The sequence below is a fragment of the Protopterus annectens genome, chromosome 17.part0 (assembly GCF_019279795.1).
Source record: "Protopterus annectens isolate FY-2018-M chromosome 17.part0, PAN1.0, whole genome shotgun sequence".
NCBI lineage: Eukaryota > Metazoa > Chordata > Ceratodontiformes > Protopteridae > Protopterus > Protopterus annectens.
In genome coordinates this window covers 827,954,376-827,978,568 of record NC_056751.1, presented here as the reverse complement: position 1 = coordinate 827,978,568, position 24,193 = coordinate 827,954,376, and the positions used below count along the sequence as shown (strand labels likewise).

Here is a 24,193-nt window from a genome sequence, read left to right as displayed (position 1 = left end):
CTAAAGCACACTTCTGGTTTGTTCCCAGAAGGGGGTCTAGTGGAGGATTACTGAGATTTTGCTAAGTTCCAGACTGTAACAATTTGTGCTTTGGACCTTTGACTAGTACGCTACCCCCAGCCAGTCAGTTAAGACTCTGCCCCTTCTATTGCCTACTGCTAATTACCTACTCTGATCCAGTAACATGACACTACACAGCTCAGACTTGGCTAATGACCTTTGCATACTTTCCAGGGATTCCACCATAAACCCAGAATCCAGAGCTCGCTCAGAGTACTGTTCTATGCTGGCACCCTGATGGACTTTACCTTTCATGCTTCCAGCCAGTGTCCCCCCTGACCAATACTATTCAAGACATTATGGATAGGCCGAGCATGTGGTGTACACCTGTGATCCTTGCAGCTTGAGAGGCAGAGGTTGCTAGATTCAGACTGTTCACAAGAGACCATACTTTCTAGTTAAGGGGAATAGAAGAGATTTCCCCCAAGGAAGCCATTGTAAAGTACACCACAAAGGCATGCCTTGTGTAATGGTCTCATGAGGATGCAATCGTAGACTTTAATATACAGTTTTCTTATAGCCAGGGAGTTTTTCCTCTCCCTGAGACACTGCCTCTTCCATCTCACTGCTTCACAAGCCAGGCTACACATGGAGACCTCAGTGATACCCTACTCTGTGGACCCAGCCTTCACAACCATCTGCCAAATAAGGATGGCATCTGTCCTAAGAAATGTTTGTGCACGGTATACCAAGCACGTCTAATTCCCAAGCCTTCCACTCTGCTGCCAGTAATTTCAACTATTGAGCCCCCAAGGACGACTTGACTTGTATCCTTACTACAGATTTTCTTTACAAAAAGAAAGTGAATAGGCACTTAGACAAAAGGGAGCTTCTGACAGCACAAATGACTTCTCTAGAACCCAGAATAGAAATCAAAACCAGGGGTGCTTTTCTTCACAGACTAGGACATGTACATAGGCACAAAAACCTAGGGGGAAACCCATCCCAGCCCTCGCCACCCAGCTATGGGGATGGGCAACACTGTCCCCTTCTGACTCTGAGATGGCACTGGTGGGCTCAGTATATCCTGGGGGCTGCTGTACCTACTAGCAGACAAATCAGTAGAAACCTTTAGGCACTTAAGTGGCAGTTATATTGGGAGATTTTTCTCTGCATAGACGAGGATTGAGGATCCCCACATGGACCTCTCTCCATTGAAGAGGTACCCCATTCAGCTGGGGCTACAAACACCTACTGATTCTCATGGATAGCACTACTCGTGCCCTGCTTCCCAAGACTCTCTAGAAATCACAGAAGAGTACCCAGGACCACCTTTATAGCAACAGTTTAGCCAACTCTACTCATACTTTAGTCTACCTGCAAACACTCTCCCTAAAAACTTGGAAGCTTGGTTCCTCTATCAATTAGCCAATAGGTTTCTCTATCTGGGGGGGGGTTGCTATTGTGTCACACTAGATGCTAGTGCACTGACTTTGGGGACGGAGCACCAGTGATCCAGAGTACTGATCATGTTAACACTGTTCCAGTAAAACCTGGGCAACATAATGGGAAGGTTGTCGAACTGGAGGTGCACAGGCCTATCGGGGCAAAGATCTCTGCCTACTCGTCCTATTAAATCCCCTTTGAATAAGATTCATGTTAAGTTGTCAATCTCTCCTTCATTCTTGCTGGATGGATTCGGAGCCGAACCTCGGCTCCGACTCTGCCTATTACTAAAGCTCGAGAGCTATTTTCACCGGCTCGAGGCTATACTATGTCCCATAATGCTAGGCGTCATATACCCAGATCTCATTTGCCACTTCAGCTACGAGGTTGCGTGTTCTCCGGCTCCAGGTCGTATTTAAAAATTTTTGTATCTACAGTTTTTCATAGATATTTTTCTCTAGTTTATGTAATTACTGTTTAGAGAGTAGCGACTAGTTTCCCTACCCTTTTTCTGTAGTTTTCCCTACCCTTTTTCCACCCTTAAGGTGGACGGGCCTAACCCTCCCTTCAGTAGTTAGTACAGTTTTCCCCTTAGTGGGGGTGTGTGGAATTTGTCTTTTTACTAGTTAGCTTTATTTAAATTTTTTGTTGAGTGTTAGTGTTCTTGTTTAGATTCTTTGTCTCGACCCTGTGGTATGTCCAAAGATACCAAGGTATCGGGATTCAAGAAGTGTGACTCGTGCTGTCAGAAGATGTCTCTGACAGACTGTCACACTTCTTGTGTGTATTGTTTGGGCCCTCTGTACCTGCAGGACTCTTGTGCCATCTGTCACGCTTTTTGCTCTAGAGTCCTGCAGCAACGCAGAAATAAGCTCATTCTCTGAGGCGTATTAAAGCCTGAAGGTTCTCTGCCCAAGCCTATGTCCGGAAAACCTTCAAAGCCCGCCAAATCGTCTGCTCCATGTTCGGAGCCAGCACCGAGCAGTCCTCTTCCTGCCTCTGTTCCAGCTGGAACCGATTCATCAAGGCCTCAGTCTGCTCCAGCTTTGGTGTCAGAGCCGTCCCCAAGCCGAAAACGCTCCAGGTCTCCTTCACTGGAGTCTGTTAGATCGGCTCCGAAGTCCCCCTTGCTGTCGGAGTGGAGTCATAGGTCTCACTCCTCCAGGTCTTCCAGGCTCTTGGACCATGACCTCGAGAGGGTAGTCAGCAGTTTTTTAAAGTCGCAGTTATTGCATAGCCCGTCTCAACAGACATGGGCTACCCCAACGCCTGCTCAAGTTCCTCCTCAGACTACTCTGCTGAGTTTGGAGCCGGAGGTAGTCGAGGTTAGTACCATTGGGGCGTTGGAACCGATCCCTCTGTCATCGGTTCCTTCGTCTCCGATCTCTTCATTGGCTCTGTCCTTGGAGGGATCTGGGCGTCAAGACTCCCTCGTCTCCAAGGGGGCGAGTGGCATCGGACCCTTGTCCGACCCAGTTCTCCCTCTTGGAGCCTTGGCGCAGGTGAGTTCTGCCCCATCAGCCTTGGAGCCGTCCCTCTCGGTGCTGGGAGGAGCTCTCATCTCCTCGGAGATGGGCCCCTCTTCCCTGCCTGACAGGGGCACCTTTTGAGGTCATGAGGAGCATGCTGGCTTCCATACCGGCGCCACGGTCGGCCTAGTCGGCCCCTGCCTCCACGGTGCCTGCTTCGGCCCCTGCCTACCCTTCCGAACCCAAGCGCGGAGAACTATCACTCCAGGCCGCTCCGTTGGGCGTTTCCTCCTCTTCTGAGGCCTCACCTGATCCTGCAGGGGAGCCCCCTCGGAAGAGGACATGCAAGAGGAAGCATGTAGACTCCCCTGAGTCAGTGACATCTGACACTGACCTGGATGATTCGGAAGGGTCCCCAAGGTCCCCCTCTGAGGATGTCTCCTTTTCTGACATCCTAGAGATCCTTACAGAGGGGGAACTGGTCCGCCCTCAACCCTTCCGAGGACGAGTCGGTGTACCTGGATGTGTTTCGGTTCTCGCCCTTCCACCTCCTGGGTGTCCCCGCCTTTCGACCCACTCATGGAGGTAGTGGCTCGGAAGGCGTGGATGGCTCTGGATACTATGGAACCAACTCCCCGGAGGCCTAAAAAATTTATTACAGCCCCGGCAGGCAAGCAGTTTCTCTCTAAGGGCATCCCCGTTGATGCAGTGGTGGTGGCAGCCACTAAGGTTGGCTGACCCTCCGGTACCTGTCCATCCTCCTAATAAGGAATCTAGGACTCGATAGGTATGGCAAGCGGATGTTTTCTTCAGCGACCTTTGCCATGCGGTCGCTGAATTACTTGTGCCATTTCACCCGTCTTCAGAGAGACCTCCTTAAAGAACTGGGTGATAGCTTACAGGACCCAACAGCTGTGGGGTCTCGGGAAAAGATCAACTCCCAGCTGGGGACCCTGAACTCTATTGTCAACTCCTCCATGCGGCTCATTTCTTATGCAGCCGATGGAGCGAGTAGGGCTGCAGGCACGGGCGTTGCTCTAAGGAGACATGCCTGGATGTGGCTTTCCAACTTTGCTGACCCCTTCAAGGCATCCTTCACTAACACCCCCTTTGACGGTTCTGCCCTGTTTGGACCTCAAGTGAAGGATACATTGACCAGGTGTGAGCAGGAAGGCAAGACTCTCTCTGCCGTGGGAGTCCGTTTTTCCACCCCTTCTAGACCATACCCTAAGGGTCAAAAGGGCAGAAAGATGTGGTTCTGTAAACCCCAGGGAGTACTGCCTGACGCATGTGGAGAGCTCCCCTGCAGAGGAGGGAACAGTAACAGATGCCGCCTTAGGGGCAGGGGGGTCCGCAAAATCAGGGTAGCAGAGAATCTTTCTCTGACAAACCCTTCCAGCACCCCTGAGGAGCTGCCTGACTGTCCACCTTCGGAGGCAGTCTGGGGAAGACTTTCACTGTACCCAGAAGCCTGGCATTCCCTTACGCAAGACAGATGGCTACGGTTGATCATATCCAGGGGTTACAGAATCCCCTTTATCCACACCCCGCAACAACCAAAAGGGCCTCTTCTAGACGTTCCACCCGGTCTGAGAGATCAAGCAGCGTCAGAAATTTCAAAGCTGCTGTCAAAAAGAGCCATCCAGCCAGTCCCAGCAGACCAACAAGGATCCGGAATCTACTCCAAATTCTTTTTGGTACCAAAAAAAGACGGGGGACTGGAGACCTATTCTGGATCTCAGCAGGCTGAACAAGTCTGTTCAAAGAACAAAATTCCGGATGGGCACGCTACAGTCCATTCTGCCCTTTCTGGGTCAGGACAATTGGATGTGCTCTATAGATCTTCAGGATGCGTACTACCATATCAAAATGAACGGGCGGTCCAGAAGGTTTCTCCGCTTCCGGCTGGGAGCCAGTCATTACCAATTCAGAGCCCTGCCCTTTGGCCTCGCCACAGCCCCCAGGGTGTTTACCAAATGCATGGCAGTGGATGTTTATCGTGCATACAGCTGCAGTCATAACAGATGGGTTCTCCTGCCGTCAGGCGGGTCCTCGGTCGGCCGAATTCCAAAGTCTAGGTCCGGCGTCGGTTGTCGTCCATAGGCGTTGTGTTAAACACGGTGGAGTTGTCAGCAAAACTACCTACACAGTTGCAGACATTCTAAGCCATGTTCAAATCCTACTACAGGAGGACAGGGTCCAAGCCCGATTTGTACTAAAAACACTTGGTCTAATGGCAGCAACAATCCCCTTGCTCCCCCTAGCTCGTTTTCATATGCGGCTACTGCAGTGGATGCTTTTTTTCCCCCTATGGTCCTTTCAGCAGCTTCCCATGTCTCACAACATTCTCATCACTCAGTCATGCAAGAGACACCTCTCTTGGTGGATGGTCTCGCCTCAGGTGCTCCTAGGCAGACCTGTTCTCCCTCCTCCGGTTGCCACTGTTACAACGGATGCCTCCCTGATCGGGTGGGGCATTTTCAGGGCAGGACAGTCCAGGGCACATGGCAACCCTTCGAGTGCCACCTGCACATAAATGTCTTGGGAGATGAGAGCGGTACTTTTGGCGTTGCAGGCCCTTCAGAACTCTCTACCCACCAGGATGATTGCAATTCAGACAGACAATATATCTGTAGTGTAGTACATCAACAAGCAGGGCGGAACAAGGTCCTACCCCCTATGTCGGGAAGCGCTCAGACTTTGGCAGTGGGCGATCTCTTCTCAACGGTTTCTGGTAGCAACGCATATTCCAGGGAAGTCCAACGTCATAGCGAACAGACTGAGCAGGGCCATTCTCATGCCCTACGAGTGGTCTCTCAAGCAGCTAGTAGCGGAACAAATATTCAGAAGGTGGGGTCAGCCTTGCTGCGACCTTTTCGCAACCCCTCAAAACAGCAAGTGTCAGGATTTCTTCACCATCTTTCCTCTTCCGGGTCTCCCTCCCAGAGACACTGTAGTCCACGATTGACCCTGGGGTCTTCTATATGCTTTCCCCCCTTTTCCCTTAATTACTCAGTCCAGGCAACTGCCTTGAGATCCAGGATGATCCTCATTGCCCCTTACTGGCCCCGACAAGTTTGGTTTCAGTTCCTGCAACGTCATCTACTAGAGCAGCCTTGGCATCTGGACCCAGTGCCAGACCTCCTGACCCATCAATCGGGCAGGCTGCACCAATCCCTTCCATCTCAACCTCACAGCTTGGTTGCTCCACTTCCAACCCTAGCCAGGCTTCTCTTAATTTCTCAGTCAGTACGTTTTAACATCCTTGCCTCTCAAGTCTAACACCAGAAGGACGTATGCTAGTAAATGGAAGCGTTTCTCTATTTGGGCAAGGAAAAATCAAGTGGACCCTTTCACAGCTCCTGTCCAAACAGTTCTAGAGTTTTTGGCGGAACTTTTCCAAACTGGTCCAGTTGGCGGCTATTGCAAATTTCCACGTTGGCTTGTCAGAGACCAGTATTATGTCCCTCAAGCTTTGCAAAGCCTTTCTAAAAGGAACCCTATTACTTAGGCCCCCGGTTAAAGACCCTCCTCCACCGTGGGATCTAAATTTGGTACTGTCTTTAATTCTTCTTCCTTTTGAGCCAGCTGCTTCCTGCTCGTTAAAACTGCTCTCGTGGGAAACACTTTTCTTGGTAGCTATTACCTCAGCGAGAAGGGATTCGGAACTACAAGCTTTCTGTGCGCCCCCCTTATCTTGTTTTTCACAAAGATAGAGAGCCTCTTAGGACTAATCCTTCCTTTTTACCTAAGGTACTCTCTGAAAAAAATATTAACCAGACTATTGATCTCCCAGTCTTCTTCCCAAATTATACTGATAGAGCTGAGAAGACTACATTGTTTAAACGTTCACAGTCAACTACGCTTCTATCTTGATGAACTAAACAGTCGAGAAAATCAGAACAGCTCTTCCTGTCTTGCGCGGAAGGAAAGCAAAGCCTTCCAGTTTCTAAAGTAACCTTGTGCAGATGGTTGACCTCATCACGTTAATCTATCAATTGAGGCATAAGGAGCACCCTACCAAGCCTAGAGCTCATTCAACTAGAGCATTAGCTTCCTCAGTAGCTTTTCAAGCAAGGTTACCTATGGATTCTATTTGTGCAGCGGCCACATGGGCCTCCCCTCATACCTTCATTTCTCATTACAAACTGGACATTGCCTCCAGAAGTCGGGCTGATTTTGGTTCAGTTGATTGTCCACTGTACTCTAGTCTGTTCCATTGCGCCACCCAGGACTAAGGTGCTAGGGACGCTGTCCCATCCAGCAAGAATGAAGGTGAGATTGACAACTTAACATTGAGAAGTTATGTACTTACCATAACATTCCATGTTAGTTGTCTTCTCGCCTTCTTTCTTGCGTCCCACCCTCCATCCCCCTAGCCTGGAAAGACCTAGCATTATGGGACATAGTATAGCCTCGAGCCGGTGAAAATAGCTCTCGAGCTTTAGTAATAGGCCAAGGCAGAGCCGAGGTTAGTCTCCGAACCCATCCAGCAAGAAAGAAGGCGAGAAGGAGACAACTAACATGGAACGTTATGGTACGTACATAACTTCTCATTATTATCCGTGCAGTGTTCAGGTTTCTGACTCTTCAGCCTACTTCCCGTCCCACACCCCTATTTTCTCCCACTCACAGGCCAAATTACTTTCCTTCTAGGGCCTTCCACTTGTGGCCTCCTAAGGGACCTCATATTTCACCTTGCTACCTTACCGTTGTACAACAAAAGACAACTCCTTGCAAATTTAATATTACTGGCCTAGATCTCGGCCTGCTTATTACTTGTCTAGCTAGGGAATTTCTGGGACTATGCTCTCGTGACAGGGAAAACTTTTTGATCATATTCGTCCTGACAGAACTCCTCTCAGGTATAATCATCCATTCAGGCCCAATCTGGTGACTGCAGTCTTATTTCTAGCCAGGCATCTAACTTCTATTCAAACCCGCAGTAGTAGGGGAAGAGTATGCTGCATTTATCAAGCATCCATAGGCTGCTACCCTACTAAATGGCCACAGTAAAATCCATCAGTTTTTGATCAAGGGAATTTCACCGTTGCTTTCACCAAATGGATTGCTGACTGCAGCAAGGTTCCTTGTAGGAATTGCCACTGTAGTAATTCTAATTTAGTTATGCCAGAAGTGGCTCTGAATTTCAGGACAGACATGTACGTGTTTGGTATCAGGCTGATGTACTGTTTTTAATCAAGGGATATTTGTTGCATTCAGTTTTTGCTGCAGACTTGCAGTCCAATTCCTTCCAGATGACTTGGATTGAAAAACAAGTGTCCTGTTAGGGAATTTAAGTATTTGAGCTCTTTCTAGTAATTGTATTTAAGTGGCCTTGGCAGGGAAATTCCTCATGTCCAAAACATTGCTGGCAGTATATTCGAATAAGTATATGAAGACAGACTTTGCCAAAAGGTTTTCATTGCATTCCTGTCTTGGGAAAACCTAAATTCTACCTGCAAAAAACAGTATGACATTTAGGAAATTCTCCAGTCGACTTCAGAATCTGTTTAGCCCAGAAGAGAGAAGAATCTTGGATACAGACCATTTGTCCACCTGGTGTGCCTTGTGTTCTAATGCAAAGACTCTGGCAGATTGTCTAGTGACTGTTTGCCCACAGACCTAGTCAGATGCCATGACTAATGAAGACTATAAGCCTCTTGCCTGGTGCAGAATTGAATTCCCACCTGATCCCCATTGCAGTAGTGATTAAACACTGAATTTCAGGCCACAAAGCATGATGTCTGCTAATTACATAACACTGCAGCCTTCCTCTCTAAGCTGAACGCATTTTACTTCCTGGATGTCAGCACATCCTAAGTTACAAGAAGTCCTTGTACGATTTTTTTTCCTTGATGCATTAGTGAGATCAGAATGAGTTACTGAAGCGTCAGTTTGGCCAGACTACTTTTAGAATAAAGTTTAATTACCCCATTGGTGATAAGCTATTAATTTCTTGCATGCTTAAATGTTCTCTCTTGAAGCGTTGGGGAAGCAATAGATTGAGAATATGAAGTCATTATGGGTCGAAGGTACCCTGACTTAAGTGTATGTTGATTAGAGAGCATGGCATTGCATTTGATCCCCATTTTGCTAGGAGTCATGACTGCCAGTATAGTATATTTGTAAAGGACTACTTGAACTAGTAGACTGCTCCTTGTCCAGAACTGCCATGGCATCAACCAGGACATCCATGGATGTTTCACTCAATCATAAGCACTCTTAAGGAATTGTTGCAAGCTGCTGGCATACTTTTGGAATCTTAGAACCACTGTATCTTCTCAGAGACCTTGGTTTGGTGAGGTAGTCTTACAGCCCCCAGGTTTATCTTTGTGGACTGTCTTCTGGTGGTGCTAGTCAGGAGACTGCATCATGCTCTGGTGGCAGCACGTTTTTACAGTCTGAAAGCTTTATAGACTTTTGGTTTCTCCAGACATCACTGAACCGTTTGCTCTGCCTGCTTTTTGATGGAGCAATCATCACTTGGTTTGCGTGGATGTTGTCTGGTTTGAGTTTACAGGTGTTGCCCATGACTGCTCTTCCATGGTCTCATCCTCAAAAAGCACACCAGAGACCCACAAGGTTAGAACTTCTGTCTTGCATTAGCGTGCACTGTTTGAGCTTAACCTCATTAGCTCCGTCAAGAGTTGACTGTCTCTGGGCTTCTGCTAAGAGCTTGTAGATATTCATATAAAGTATCTGTCAAGTTTCTCTGCTCCAGGTAGAGTACCTTTCCCCTCTGAGGAATCAGAGTCCTCTGACTTGTAGGTGGATGATCTGGCCCATGTAGACAGATTTTTTTTCCCTGCGAGTCGGTCACTAAAAATATCATCTGATGTAAATCTTAATTCATTCCTTACTGTTAGGACTTCGGTTCCATCCTCAGAACCGATGCAGCAGTTACAAAGCTCACACCAGCAAAAACTCTCAACTTAGACCTACCCACAATGCCCCCCTCATAGTCTCTTCAGATCTTGTTTGCAGTGTTCGTCAGATGTGCCAAGCCTTCTCTCAGCTGAGAGTTCGCTTTGTGTTTTTCTCTATTCTATTCTAGTGTGCTGCAAGACAGTTTTTTCTTGTTGTCCTTTTCTATCTCTAGTTTATTCTTTTCTGACTAAGCCCTACCTACTACCTTTGGTAGTTCTTCGTACCATTGTTGATGCTACTCTTTCTCCCTGCCTTAGTAGGCCCTCTTACCTTTGGTATTTCTAAGTACCATTGTTGGCACTCTTTCCTCTTATCTGAAAAAAGTGCTTTCTCTTGTCTTAGTTTAGTTTTGTGTGGTTAGTGTGGTATACTCTATTATGGCGGATAAGGCCAAGCTTGGTTTCAAACAATGTAAGTGTGAGCGTTAGTTGCCCAATTCTGACTGTCACGCCTGGTGTGTTTACTGTTTGCACGTTGACCACCTTAATGTTTCTTGCGATTTGTTTTAGCTTCAGCAACAGTACGGTGGCTTAACGGAAGAACAAAGTTTTACTTAGGGGTATGTTAAAACCACCCTTTGAGGAGGCTCCATCTGTGATGGAGGTCTCACCACCTCCTAAGCATAAAGATGTTGACACGCAAGGAAAAACGGGGTCTTTTAGTTCAGACATCCCCGTCCCCTGAACCGAGTCTACACCGGGCTTCCTCCATGCTGTCGGAGCAGACAACTTTGGCACCAAGGTCCTTGTGTCCTCCCTCGGTGTTGCCTTTGATTTTAACTCTGACTCCTTCCACTGTACTGACCTCTGCACCCTCTTCAACGGCGCTGACCTTGTTTGTGACAGGCCCTGACTACTCTGCCTACATCTAAGTCCCTATGAGAGGGATGAAAGCACTCAACTATTGTGGTTTTATTCAATAAAGGAGTGTTTTCTACAGAGGACTTTGCTGTTCTTCCTCCCTTTGGTTACCTGGTTTGTGGATATTTTCCGTTGATTGCATCGACACCTTCCCCGGCCACGGTGCCTATGTCTTAAACAGCTCCTTTGGTAATGACTCTTTCGGTTCCGAAGATAAAGCACCTTCCAAGAACTAATGTTCTTCTTAGGATCCCTTTTTGGGACAGGAATTTAGTCCCTTTCTTGAGACACCAGACTCCCCATCGGCAGCGTCCTTCAGGTCCACCAGGAGTCTTTCGGCACGGTATGTAGTGAGGGTTGTGGGCCAGCTGGCAGCTAGAGGATTAACCACCCAGACCAGGTCTTCCCTCCCCCGTGGAGCGGAAGCTTTCATGGCGCATTCTCCTTTCTGTCCTCCTCTGACCTCCACCTGGGTTTTTGAGACTTCTGTACCAATGGCCATCCTGGTACATACGGTCTTGGCGCTGACAGCAGTCTCCTGTTGGCACCACGGCTCCTTTGGAACTGAGGCACCCTCGGAGCAGTGATTGGGCTGTCGGCACTGTGGCACAAAGTTCTGTGCAGATTGTTTCTGTGTGCTATCTATGGCCATGGCTCTCCTGGCAGCTGCTGGTCATCTCTGAGCTCCTCACCTGGAGATGGGCTCCTCGGGGTGGGGTGTGACTCCGGTTCTGAGGTTGTCCTTTGTTCCAGGCTCCCATCCCTCCTCTGGTGGGCCTGCTTTCCAGGTGACAGAGTCCTTCAGCAGGCTTGCAGTTGACACCACTGACATCAGAACCAGAACCCCCTTGTAGCTTGCAGCTGTATCACCCTCCTACTCTGGAATCTTGAGCACGGGAGCCACAAGACTTAACCTCCAAGGGAATCTTCTCTCTAGAGTCCTCAAAATCCCACTGGGGAGCCACCCTGGAAGAAACTTAGCAAGAGGAAGCGTCTTGATTTCCCTGAGGAATCCATCACTGAAGACACTGATTGCTATGAGGGAGAAGAGTCCCCACAGTCTCCCCTGGAAGACATCTCAATTTGGCGATGTTCTCGAGATCCTCAAGCAGAGGGGAGACTGGAAGCCCTCCAACCCTTCAGAGGAATCTGTTTCTGCAGGCTTTTCATGCTCTGCCACCTACTTCCTGGGTGACCCCACCTGCAGATGAGCTCATTCGACTTTAATTGAGCAGCATGTTTGGAAGCCCCCAGACAACATAGAACCCGTCCCATGGAGGCCAGATAAAATTTTGTCCACCCCAGACCAGCTCAATTGGTGCAAACAACTGGTAAGTAGATTCCATGGTTGTGGCGGCGGCCAACAAGGAACTGGCAGAAGATAGTTCCAGTGTTCATCCCTCGAGCAGGGAGTCTTGGGATATGGACAGACTGGGAAAGCGGACCTATGCTTCAGTGACAATATGCCATCCGGTTGCTGAATTACCTAGCACACTTCACTCGCCTCCAGAGAGACCTAATTTCTGAAATGTCTGCCTCTTTGGCAGAGGTACTGTCTGAGGGAAGTGCGTGATGCTGTATCTCGGCTAGCTACCTTTGAATCAGTCTCCAACTCCTTGATGCACTTGATTTCTCACACTACAGAGGGGGCAGCTCGAGCAGCTACATCTGGCATAGTTATGAGACATGCTTGGATGCGTTTGTGTGACTTCGCTGACCCCTTTAAATCTTCCTTTAATGCGCCTGTTGACTAGTCTTCCCTTTGGTCCCAAAGAGAGAGTAACTTTCATGTAGTGAGAAGGACAAAAAGACCTTGTCTGCTGTGAGCATATGTTTTTCCACCCCCCTAGAGGTCCTACTCCAGGAATCAGAGGGGAGGAAAATTGTGGTTCAACAAGTCCCAAGGATCTTGTTGACACTCATGATTGAGCAATCCCCCAGGGCAGAGGGGGCAATTCATTTGGAAGACTCCCCTTTCAAGGCAGAGGGACTCCATGTAACTAGGGTGATAGAGATTCCTTCTCTGGCAGACCCTTCCAGCGCTTCTGAACAGTGGCCCGATTGCTTTCCTCTGGAAGTAGTCTGGGGGTCTATTTTCCCTCCACCTACAGGCCTGACAACTCGTAAGAACGTATGCGTGGGTGCAGAGGATTATCTCCAGAGGCTATCATTATCCCTGTTGACTTCACCCCCCAGACCTGTGAAACGAATCCCCGACATCCCATCTGGTCAGAGAGAAGTTGCAGCCTTAGAAATCGAAACTCTGCTAAGAGTCATCCAACCGGTCCCGCCAGACCAAAGAGGATCCGGCTTTTACTGAGGGTTATTTTTCGTGCCAAAAAGATGGGATGGAGACCTATCCTGGATCTCAGTTTACTAAAATTCATCAAATCTCAAAAATTACGAATGGTCACGGTACAGTCCATTCTCCTCTTTCTGGAGAAGGACAACTGGATGTGCTCTATAGACCTCCAGGACGCATATTACCACATAAAGATAGTCGAATGCTCCTGGAGTTTTCTCCGCTTCTGGCTGGGAGCCAATCATCATTTCAGGGTACTGCCCTTTTGGTCTCTTGACAGCCTCCACAGTGTTCAAATGCATGGCAGTCGTCGTAGCTCATCTCCGACTAGGATTCCAGGTGCTTCCATATCTAGATGATTGGCTCCTTACTGCCACGTCCAGGAATCTTATTCTCAGTCTCTCACCCTCAAGGCCTTGCTCTTCACCTAGGTATCACGATCAACATGGACAAATCGCACCAGTCTCCAAGAACACTGGAATTCATTGGAGCGTTCTTCGACACAATGTCTTGTCAAGCTTCCCTCCTCACAGGCTTTTAAAAATCAGACTGAAGTCCTCCTCCTGCAGTTGTTTGTGCCAACACGGCTTGTACTACAACTATTGGTCTCTGTGGCAGCAACCATTACCTTGGTACCACTGGCGAGGTTGCACATGAGACTATTGTAGTGGCTCCTCATCACAATGGTTGATCTTAACTCGCCCACTTGACCAAATGGATACACCTTACAAATCTTTGCAAGAAACAAATGCTTTGGTGGATGAAGCCAGAATCAAATCTTTGTTGACCATTCTGTCTCCTCCAGCCTAGGGCCACAGTGACCACAGCTTCCCTGTTAAGGTGAGGGGGGCGTTTCCAGGGAAAGACTGTCCAAGGCACCTGGTCCCTATGGAGGCCAATTTGCACATTAATGTCCTGGAATTGAGGGCAGTTCTCTTAGCGTTGCAAGTGTCCCACACATCTTTTCCTTCTGGGACCTTTGCAATTTAATTGGACAACATGGCAGTCTGGTATATCAACAAACAAGGCAAAACCAGCCCCCCCAATGTGTCGGGAAGCCATAAGAATTTGGCATTGGGCGATGGCTTCCAATCGCTTTCTCATAGCAGCGCACATTCCTGGGTGTTCCAGTCTTATTGCGGACAATCTGAGCAGGAGCATTATGATGCTTCATGAGTGGTCCCTCAATCCTAGAATAGTGGATCAGATCTTCCGCCATTGGGGCAAGCCTTGCTGCGACCTGTTTGCTTCTCCCCTAAACAAATGCAGAGGCTATTTTGCCCTGATCTCCCCCCTCAGGAGGAGTCACCGAGGGATGCTCTGCACAATTGGCCCCCGTGTCTGCTGTATACCTTTCCCCCATTTCCCCTCATCCCAAAATTCCTCCAGAAAGCTCAAAGGTTTAGAAATAGTGATCCTAATTGCCCCTTATTGGCCTCGTCAAGTCTGGTTCCCTTTCCTATGGCCTCACCTAATTCACAGCCCGTGGATCCTATATCAATGCCAATGTCTGCTGTCTCATCCTCAGGGACTTATTCACCCCAATCTCCACAGCCTCAAGGTCGCAGCTTGGTTTCTCCACTTTGATTGCTAGGCTACCTGATATTTCATCCCCTGTTCATGAGATTCTTCTGGCTTCGCACAAACCTCCCACCAGAAAAATGTATTTTAGTAAGTGGACTAGACTATCTAGATGGGCTAAAGTACATAACATAGATCCCTTTTCTATGCCTTTTCAGAAGATCCTACAATATCTGACTACCCTTTTGCACGCAGGAGCTTCAGTATCGACAGTTGCAGTGCATTTAGCAGCTATTGCAAATTTTCACAAAGGAATTGACAAATTGATCTGTTATGTCACACCGACTGTGCAAGACCTTCATGAAAGGAGTATTGCATATTAACCTCTGGTGAAGCCTCCTATAGAGCCATGGGTCTTCGAGCCTTCTAACATCTGTGATATAAAATTTTTGTCTTGGAAAACTCTGCTCCTAGTAGCCTATATCTCAGCGAGAAGCATATCTGAGTTGCAGGTCTGGAGTGTCGAGACCTTACTTGATTTTTCATAGGGAAAGTGTCCCTATGTACTGACCCCTCCTTTTTGCTCCAGGTCACTTCTGGTTTTTCCATTAATCAGTCTATTGACCTGCTGGTTTTCTTTCCTCACTCTTCAAATAGAGGGGAATACGTTCTGCATATCCTCTGTTTAGGCAACTTTGTTTTTACTTGGACAAAACAAAATCTTTCTGGAAAACTGATCAGACTGTGGCCTTTGCAGGACCCAGAGTGGGTAAGCCTGTTTCCAAAATGACTTTATCCTCCTGGCTCAGAATTGCCATTACTTTTCATCTACCTTCCAAAATTTTCACTCTACTAGATCGATGGCTACTTCGGTGGCTTTTCATTCCAGAGCCTCTATGGATGATACCTGCACAGCAGCCACTTGGGCAAGACCTCATACCTTTATCACTCTCACTACAAATTGGATCTGGCCTCCAGGGGACCAGCATCTTTTGGTTCTATGGTGCTCAGGAATGTCCTTCCTTAGGGCCACCCAGGACTCAAGTAGCTGGGAACTTTGTTCTAACAGGAATGAATAAAGAATGTTATGTAGTCCTATCTCGCCATGATTTTTGCTCGATAGGTGCGGAGCAGATTCTCTGCTTCGACTCTGCCAATACTAAAGCTCAAGCTTTTACTGACTCTAGGCCAACACCTATCCCATGGTGCCTCATGGCAATTCCCCAGATCTCGTTTGTCAGCAAAGCTTTGAGGTTGTCTCCTTACTGGATCGTTGGCTAAGTAGAAGAATTTTTTTGATAAATCTTGTTTTTAGTCTATTTTCTTCATTTTTTTCTACCTTAATAGTTATCTATTATCTGTGTGATTGAGTGCTCGATCCCCTATTCCACTTTTTAGGATTGTACAGCCCGTTTTATTTAGAGGGCCATAGCTGCCCGTTTAAATTAGAGGGCCTTTCCTCCCTCCGTGCTAGTCCTTTCCTTAAAAAAAAAAAAAAAAATTTTTTTCATAACTTTGCTGTTGGTTATAGTTAGTATTGTCATTATCGTTATTGTTAGCCTTGTTTTCTTGTCAGCATGTCTAAAGAGAAAGATAGAGAACATAAGGAACACTGCCCTTCTGGGTTCAAAAAATGTGGCAAGTGTTCACAAAAAATGTCATTGACCATCACACTAGCTGTCTTGGAGAGGCTCATTTAAAGAATCCTGTACTTTTTGCTATACCTTCAGTACTAGAGTTCTTAATGAGAGAAAACATAAATTGATAGGGGTCTTATGACTAGTTCCTTCCAGGACCGGCTGGAACTTGGTCAGCTCCCAAAACTGAAGAGAATCTTCGGTTCCTGCGTCAGAGCCATCCAAAAAGTCTAAAGCGACAGAGCCAAGGAATTCTCGCTCCGATTCCGCTTCTCTCTGTGCCATCTGTCTTTTTGGTGCTGAGACAACCTTCAGTATCTAGACACCAGTTATTGACCCTATTTCATTAACTTTGAGGTGTCCTATTTTAGAAAGGAGGCTATCTCCTGTCTCCACCCATTCCTCCAGTACACTTTCAGATGAGGATATGGAGCAGGTGATGAAGAGGTTGCTCTGTGACCTGGCTCTGGCTAAAAAATGAGCTCTTCTGGACCTAAAGGCTTCGGAGCCATCCTATCTCCAGACTATGGTACCTCCTCAGACTGCTTCGCTATCAGTCTAACACTTCGGGTCCTGTGTTGGATCCTTCGGTACCAGGAATTCTTCCTGCTTCCTCTGAACAGATAACTCTATCCTCAGCGTCTCAGTCTGGAGCAGAGGGATCTGGGAGCAGACTCAAGTCTACTCAGAGAAGGATACTCACCCCGTTTTTTTTAGGAACCAACCCTCCCTCTCAGTTCCCATCTTGTCTCTACTGAGCTCTGTTCCCACGTCTGCTTCCGAACCTGTCCCTCCTGCTTGGAGCTGACCTTTCCTCTCCTCGGAGTGGAGGTAGTCTTTGGAGCAGGGTGGAAAGGCCTTCAAAAAAGAGCTTTGTCCAGCGCCAGAGCCCTCCCTTGGGACCCAATGCCCCACCAGTAGCTGGCAGCAACCTCTTTTCCCCCACCACTTCCTCAGCGTAGGGAACCAGAGACTCCAGCAGCCCCCATTGGAGGTGTCCCCTCTTCTGAGACTTCCCCAGATTATCCCACTGGAGAGCTCCCTCGGAAGAGACTTTGTAAGAGGAAGCACATTGACTCACCTGAGTCAGTCATGTCAGACACTGATTTGGATGAGTCAGAAGGGTCCCCTAGATCCCCTTCTGAGGATGTCTCTCTTGCTGACATCCTTGAAATCCTCAGACAGAGGGGTGATTGGAAGATCTCTAACCCTACTGAGGATGAATCAGTGTACCTTGAGGCCTTTGGTTCCCGACCTTCCACCTCCTGTGTGACACTGCCTTATGACAAACTCTTGGTGGTCCTATCCCAAAAAGCCTGGACCTCCCCGGACACAGTGGAGCCTGTCCCGAGGAGGCCAAACAAATCTGACTGCCCCGGAAGATCCCTTTCTTTCTAAGGGAGTTCCTGTGGATGCTATGGTGGTAGCAGCATCCACAAAAAAGTTGCCCGAAACCTCTAATAGCCATCCTCCTAATAGTCCAGGATGATGGATAGATATGGAAAGTGTACCTTCTCTTCAGCGGCATTTACCTTACGATCGCTGAATTACCTGTCCCATTTTACCAGACTTCAAAGGGATCCTCCTGAAGGAGTTGGGAGACACTTTAGGGTTCAGTAGCTTCGGGATCTGTGGACAAGGTATTTGCACAACTCTCCACCCTTACATCTATAGCTAGCTCCTCCATGAGGCTGATTTCCTACGCAGCTGACAGAGCGAGCAGGGCAGCCGCAGCAGGAATTTCTTAGACATTCCTGAATGCATCTATGCAACTTCACAGAATCCTTTAGTTTTCCTTTACCAACGTCACCTTTAATGGTTCAACTCTTTTTGGACCGCAGGTAAGAGACTTTGACCAGGTGCGAGTAGGAAGGGAAAACCTTATCTGCTGTTGGGGTCTTGCTCCCTTCCTTCTAGACCCTATTCCAAGGGTCAAACAGGGAAAATGTGGATGTTATGTAGTCCTATCTCACCTCCATTATTACGTGTGGGTTCAGAGCCGATCCTCTGCTCCGAGACAGCCGCTTAGAAAGCCTGAAAACTTCTGATTGGCTCGTGGCTAATGGGTATCCCATGGTGCATGCTCACATTCCCCAGATCTCGTTTGCTACGTCTTCAGTTGGTTGGCTGTGGCTAAGTGATTTAGTTCTTTATTACTACTTACGAGTTTTAGCTTTGTGTGAAGTGTTTTTTCTGATTGCTGATGGCCTTATTGTGATACCGTTTTGTCTGTTAACCGGACTTGACTTATTACTGGATTTGACTTATTGCTGCTATAAAATTCTTTGGCCTGTTGGCTGTGTGTGTGGTTCCTGTGAGTGTGTGCTTTGACTAGACCGTTTAACTTAGAGGTGCTAGTTTTTCCCTTTTCCTTTGCACTAAGTTCGTTTAAGTTGGAGAACCTAGTAAAACCACCACTTTTTGTTGAGTGTTAGGGCTAGATTGTTTAAGTTAGAGGATCTAGTTCCTCTCTTGTTGAGTGAGGGTGTTGCCTATTAAAATCGCCTATATTGCTTCTGCCATTTTGTCCAAAGATCGTAAAGAGCATAAACAGGATTTAAAAAGTGTACTAAATGCGTGCAAAAAATGTCCATCACTGATGGACATAGCGTCTGTGTGTACTGTCTAGGAGCCATACATCTTCAAGAAACTATTTTTTTTGCCATTTCTTTAGTCCTAGAGTGCTCCAGGAATGGAAGAATAAGCTGAGCCTAAAAGGCATGTTAAAACCTTCCTTCGAGGAAGACCTAGCCAGCTTGTCGTCCTCTGCTAGGTCACAGTCTTCTAGAAAAGATAAGGGCAAGACCTCTAAAAGACCTTCTCCAGCCTCAACTTTTTTCTCTGAACCTCCACAGACGTTAGTCAGAGATGGCCTCTGTCTCTTCGGCTCCACTGTTCTCTGAGCTGATAGAGATTCTGTACACGGACCTTGCAGTATCTGCACCAAGTGCTTCGGTGCTGATCACTAGCTGTCCTCTTCGGAGCCGGTCTACAGACATTCCACGTGTCTCCCTTACTCTAAAGTCACCTATATTGCAGAGAGCAAGGATTCCCACACTGTCCTCCATATCCCCCAGGAGCTTATCTGAAGAAGACATTGAGAGTGGTGCTCAGACTCCTTAAGTCGTCGACCTTGCCAAAATTTTTATCAGCTCCGACAATTTCGGTCTCTGAGCAGACTCCTGTTACCGACCCTACTCTTTTTCCTCCTCCAACCTAGATTGGGCCTTTGGAGCCGCTGCTGTCGGTACCGACTACAGTGGTGTCCTATGCTCCAGCACCCTGGGTGGTTGACTCTGAGCAGAGCTCCACTCCGACACTGTCTGTGCCGTCCGAAGTGTCTAGGGTCCGAAGCTTTTCGGTCGGGCCCGAGGGGGACACTTGGAACAGAACCTCTTCAGTGCAGAGTCTTCCTCTTGATGCGTTGGCCCGAGTGAGCTCGGACTTTACATCTTCGGAGCCGGGGCGTCCGAAGCAGGAGGAATCTGTCTTAGTGAGGATAAGGAGCATGTTGGATAGTTCATCCGTACCACGTAGGAGTACCGATGCTATACTCCCTCAAGCGCTGACTATGATCTCCGCATCCTCTCTCTCCTGGGATGGTAGAGACCCTCAGCCTCAGTACCCCCATTTGGGTGGTCCCTGATCTTCCGAGACCTCCCCAGAAGACCCCGCTGAGGAGCCTCCTCGGAAGTGATCATGTCACATCTGACACTGATCTTGAGTCGGAGGGGTCCCCCAAGTCATTCTCTGAAGACGTCTCCTTTGCAGACATTTTGGAGATCCTCAGGCAGAGAGGCGGCTGGCCCACCCTTACGCCTTCCATTGAGGAGTCTGTGTACCTGATGGCTTTTGGGTCTCAACCCTCAGCTTCATGGGTGTCGTCTCCATTTGACGAATTACTGAATCTCGAGTCAGAAAGCATGGCAAACTTATGATGCCGTGGAACCGGTCCCCAGGAGGCCGAATAAATTTCTTTCAGCCCCTAAAGACAGTTTTATCCAAGGGTTTACCTGTTGCCATGGTGGTGGCGGCCACTAAGAAGGAGCTAGCAGAGACTACTACTATCCATCCATCTAGTAAGGAATCCTGAACAATGGATAGGTGCGGGAAGCTTATCTTCTCAGCGGCTTTTACAACTCCGATCGCTGAACTGTCACATTTTACTAGACTTCCGAGAGATCTCCTAAAGGAGTTAGGAGATGATCTTCAGGATACCTCTACTGAAGCAGTCCCATCTACTGTGTCGGCTCAGTTGGCTGCTCTCGCATTGATTAACTCCTCCATGCAGCTGATCTCATACGCAGCTGATGGTGTGAGTAGGGCGGCGGGTTCAGGAGTCTCCTTAAGGAGACATTCCTGGATGCGTCTGTGCAACTTTGCTGTGCCTTTCAAGTCTGCATTCACCAATGCTCCTGTGGACAGATCCTCTTTTTGGACCCAAGGTGAAAGATACCCTCACCAGGTGTGGGCAGGAAGGAAAGACTCTCTGCCGTGGGAGTCTATTTTACCGTTCCTTCTAGACCTTACCCTAAAGGTCAGAAGAGCGGCAAAATGTGGTTCAAAAAATCCGAGACCTTTCCAGGACACACAAGGTAATTCCTCCAGAGGCAGGGGAGGAGGAAGTAATGGTAGACGTTGCCCTAGAGGCAGGGGAGGCCCACAATCAGTGAGGTCACGATTCCTTTTGTGACCATCCCTATCAGCGTTACTGTTGTGGAACCCTACTGCGTGTCTCTGGAGTCTGTCGGGGGTCGCCTGTCCTTGTACGCAGAAGCCTGGCTAAATGTCACTCGAGACAAGTGGGTACAAGACATTATCACCAGAGTTTAGTCTATACCCTTTTCTCTTCCACCACACCCTCTCAAAAGGATCCCAGATGTACTACCCAATTACAGGGATCAAGCTGCTATAGAGATAGAAAAGCTGCTATTAGTCATCCAAAAGGTCCCAACAGACCAGACAGGATTCGTAACATACTCCAGGTTCTTTTTAGTTCCAAAAAGAGCAGGGGACTGGAGACCCATCCTAGACCTCAGCAGGTTAAACGAGTATGTAAAGTCCATGTTCCGAATGGTCAGTGTACAGTCCATACTCCCTTTGTTAAGGAGAGACAGTTGGATGTGCTCAATAGATTTCCAGGATGCCTACTACCACATAATGATGGACAAAGCATCAAGGAGCTACTTACACTTCCAGCTGGGAGCCAATCATTACCAGTTTTGGGCGCTGCCCTTTGGTCTCACCACAGCCCCCCCGGGTGTTCACCAAGTGCATGGCTATAGTCACAGCTCGTTTGCGGCATCAGGGAATCCAAGTATTTCCATACCTGGACTATTGGCTCCTGACTGCCACCATCAGGCATCGCCTAGTTCAATCAAGCGATTCCACAATCAAGCTCTGTTCCCAGTTGGGAATCTCGATAAACTGGGAAAAATCCTCTACTTTGCCCACTCAAGTCCATAACTTTTATAGGAGCAAACATAGACATGGTCGATATGGTAGCCAGACTACCTACAGACAGAATACAGAATCTTGTGCAGCATATTTACAGGACACTTCCCCTTCGAAGAGTCAAAGTGAAGGTGGTGTTGCAGCTTCTCGGAACTATGGCGTCGACCATAACCTTGGTACCTTTAGTAAGACTACATATGAGAATACTCGAATGGCTCCTGTCTTCCCAGTGGTCGTTTCAGCAGCTGCCTCTACATCATCAGATTCTGATTACAGATTCTTGCAAAAAGGACCTACGCTGGTGGATTCAACCAGGTCATCTTATCACAGGGACTCCCTTTTTACCACCCCAACACATTGCCACTGTGACCATGGATGCCTCTCAGGGTGGGGGGGGGGTCATTATCTTGGCATGACTGTCCAAGGCACATGGCAAGAGCAGGAGGCCCATCTGCATATCAGTGTCCTAGAGATGAGTGGTGCTTTTAGCGTTGCAAGCACTTCACGACTTTCTCCCTCTAGGGATGATAGCTATCCAGACTGACAACATGTCGGTGGTCTGGTATCTAAACAAACAAGGGGGGACCAGTTACATACCCCTTTTGTCGAGAGGCCCTGCGAGTTTGGAATTGGGCGATTTCTTCCCATCACTTTCTCATTGCAACGCACATCCCGGGGACTTCCAACGTGATAGTGGACAAGTTAAGCAGGGCTATATTACCTCACGAATGGTCCTTGAACCAGAAAATAGCCAGTATGATCTTCAAGTGGGGACAACCCTGCTGCGACCTCTTTGACAGCCCCATCAACACCAAATGCAGCACCTTTTTCTCTCATCCCCCCTCCATGAGAGTCCCCAAGAGATGCACTAGTGAACGATTGGCCCCTGCTACGCCTTTATGCTTTTCCTCCTTTTCCACTCAACCCCAAGGTCATACAGAAAGCAATGCTGTTGGGAAGCAAGATGATCCTCATCACTCCTTACTGGCCTCATCCGATTTGGTTCCCTTTTCTCGGGCCTCACCTCTTAGACCACCCATGAACTCTGGACCCAGTGCCAGACCTCGTGACACACGTCAGGTTCTCTTCACCACAGTCTCCACACACTCAAACTGACAGCATGGCTGCTCCAGTTCCGTCAGTAGTCAGGCTTCATGATTTGTTTCCAGCTGTAACTCCTATTACCTCCTCTTCACGAACCTTTGACTAGAAAATTGTATCATAGTAAATGAAAGATTTTCTATATGGGCACACAACAGAGAAGTTCCATTTACAGCTCCCATTACTATTGTTCTAGAGTTTTTCAGAACTTTCACCAGGGTTCAGCGGCTGCTACACTACGAGTTCAGCTAGCAGCAGTATCTAATTTTCATGTGGGGATTAATGATTCCAGTCTTATGTCTCTCAAACTGTGCAAATCCTTTTAGGGGTTCCATGATAAGACGACCTGTGCAAGACCCCATTCCTCCTTGGGACCTGAATCTAGTCCTGTCTCGACAAACTCTGCCACCTTTTGAACCAGCCCAGAGTTGTCAGTTGAAATTCCTGTCTTGGAAGACTCTTTCTGGTAGCAATAACCTCAGCCAGACTAGTTTGAATTACAGGCTCTGTCTGTTAAACCTCCATATTTAATTTTTTACAAAGATAGGGTCTCTCTGGACCAACCCTTTTATTCCTAAAGTCTGTTCTCAATTTCATTTAAACCAAACAATTGAATTGCCAGTGTTCTTCCCTAATCACTCCCAATAAAGCAGAGTATACATTCCACCAATTGGATGCGCACAGACTACGTTTCTGTATCCACAGGGCTAAAGGATTTTGAAAATCGTAACAGCTGTTTATTTCTTTTGCCGAGGCGAGAATGGGCTTGCCAGTTTCCAAGGTTACACTTTCGAACTGCATCTCTAGTTGTATTTCCTTTATTTACAGCTCTCCGGGAAAGGAGTTACCCTTTAAAGTTAAAGCGCATTCCACCAGGTCCTTCTCTACTTCTGCTGCTTTTCAAGCCAGGACACCTATTGATAATATATGTGCAGCAGCAACATGGGCTACCCTCATACCTTCATTTCCCATTTCTCTTTTTTTTTTTTCATAGTAAGAGGATAAAATATAAGGGCTTTACTCTGTCTTGCTCATACCCACTTTTGTGTTTAGTATAATTGTTTTTTATTTAGTTTAACTTTTAGTATAATGTTTATAGTTTATAATTATAATACTATATTTTTCTTTTAACCAGTGCTACCTCTGTACTATTATACATGTCTTTGTTATATATTAACTTTGTCACTGTTCATGCTTGGAGCTTTTCTCCCCGGGCCTCTACTGAAAATGGACATATATCCAGTTAGACTAGCCCCTCAACAAATGTAATATAAAAAAAAATAAAATAAATAAATTCTACTTCCAGGGGTAGAGCCTCGTTTGTTTCCACCGTACTCAGGAGTATCTTCCAGTGAGCCACCCATTCAAGATGCTAGGGACGCTGTCCCACACGTAATAATGGAGGCGATATAGGACTAAACATAAAGACGTTATGTACTCACCATAACATTCCATGTATGCAGTCCATCTCGC

General features: G+C 47.6%; 1 protein-coding gene across 1 annotated transcript in view; it reads left to right on the top strand.

Moving 5' to 3' along the window:
* The window catches only part of IPO7 (importin 7), a 2,167,557-nt gene that overhangs the window by 841,762 nt on the left and 1,301,602 nt on the right, over positions 1 to 24,193 (top strand). The gene's annotated exons all lie outside the window — the stretch shown is intronic.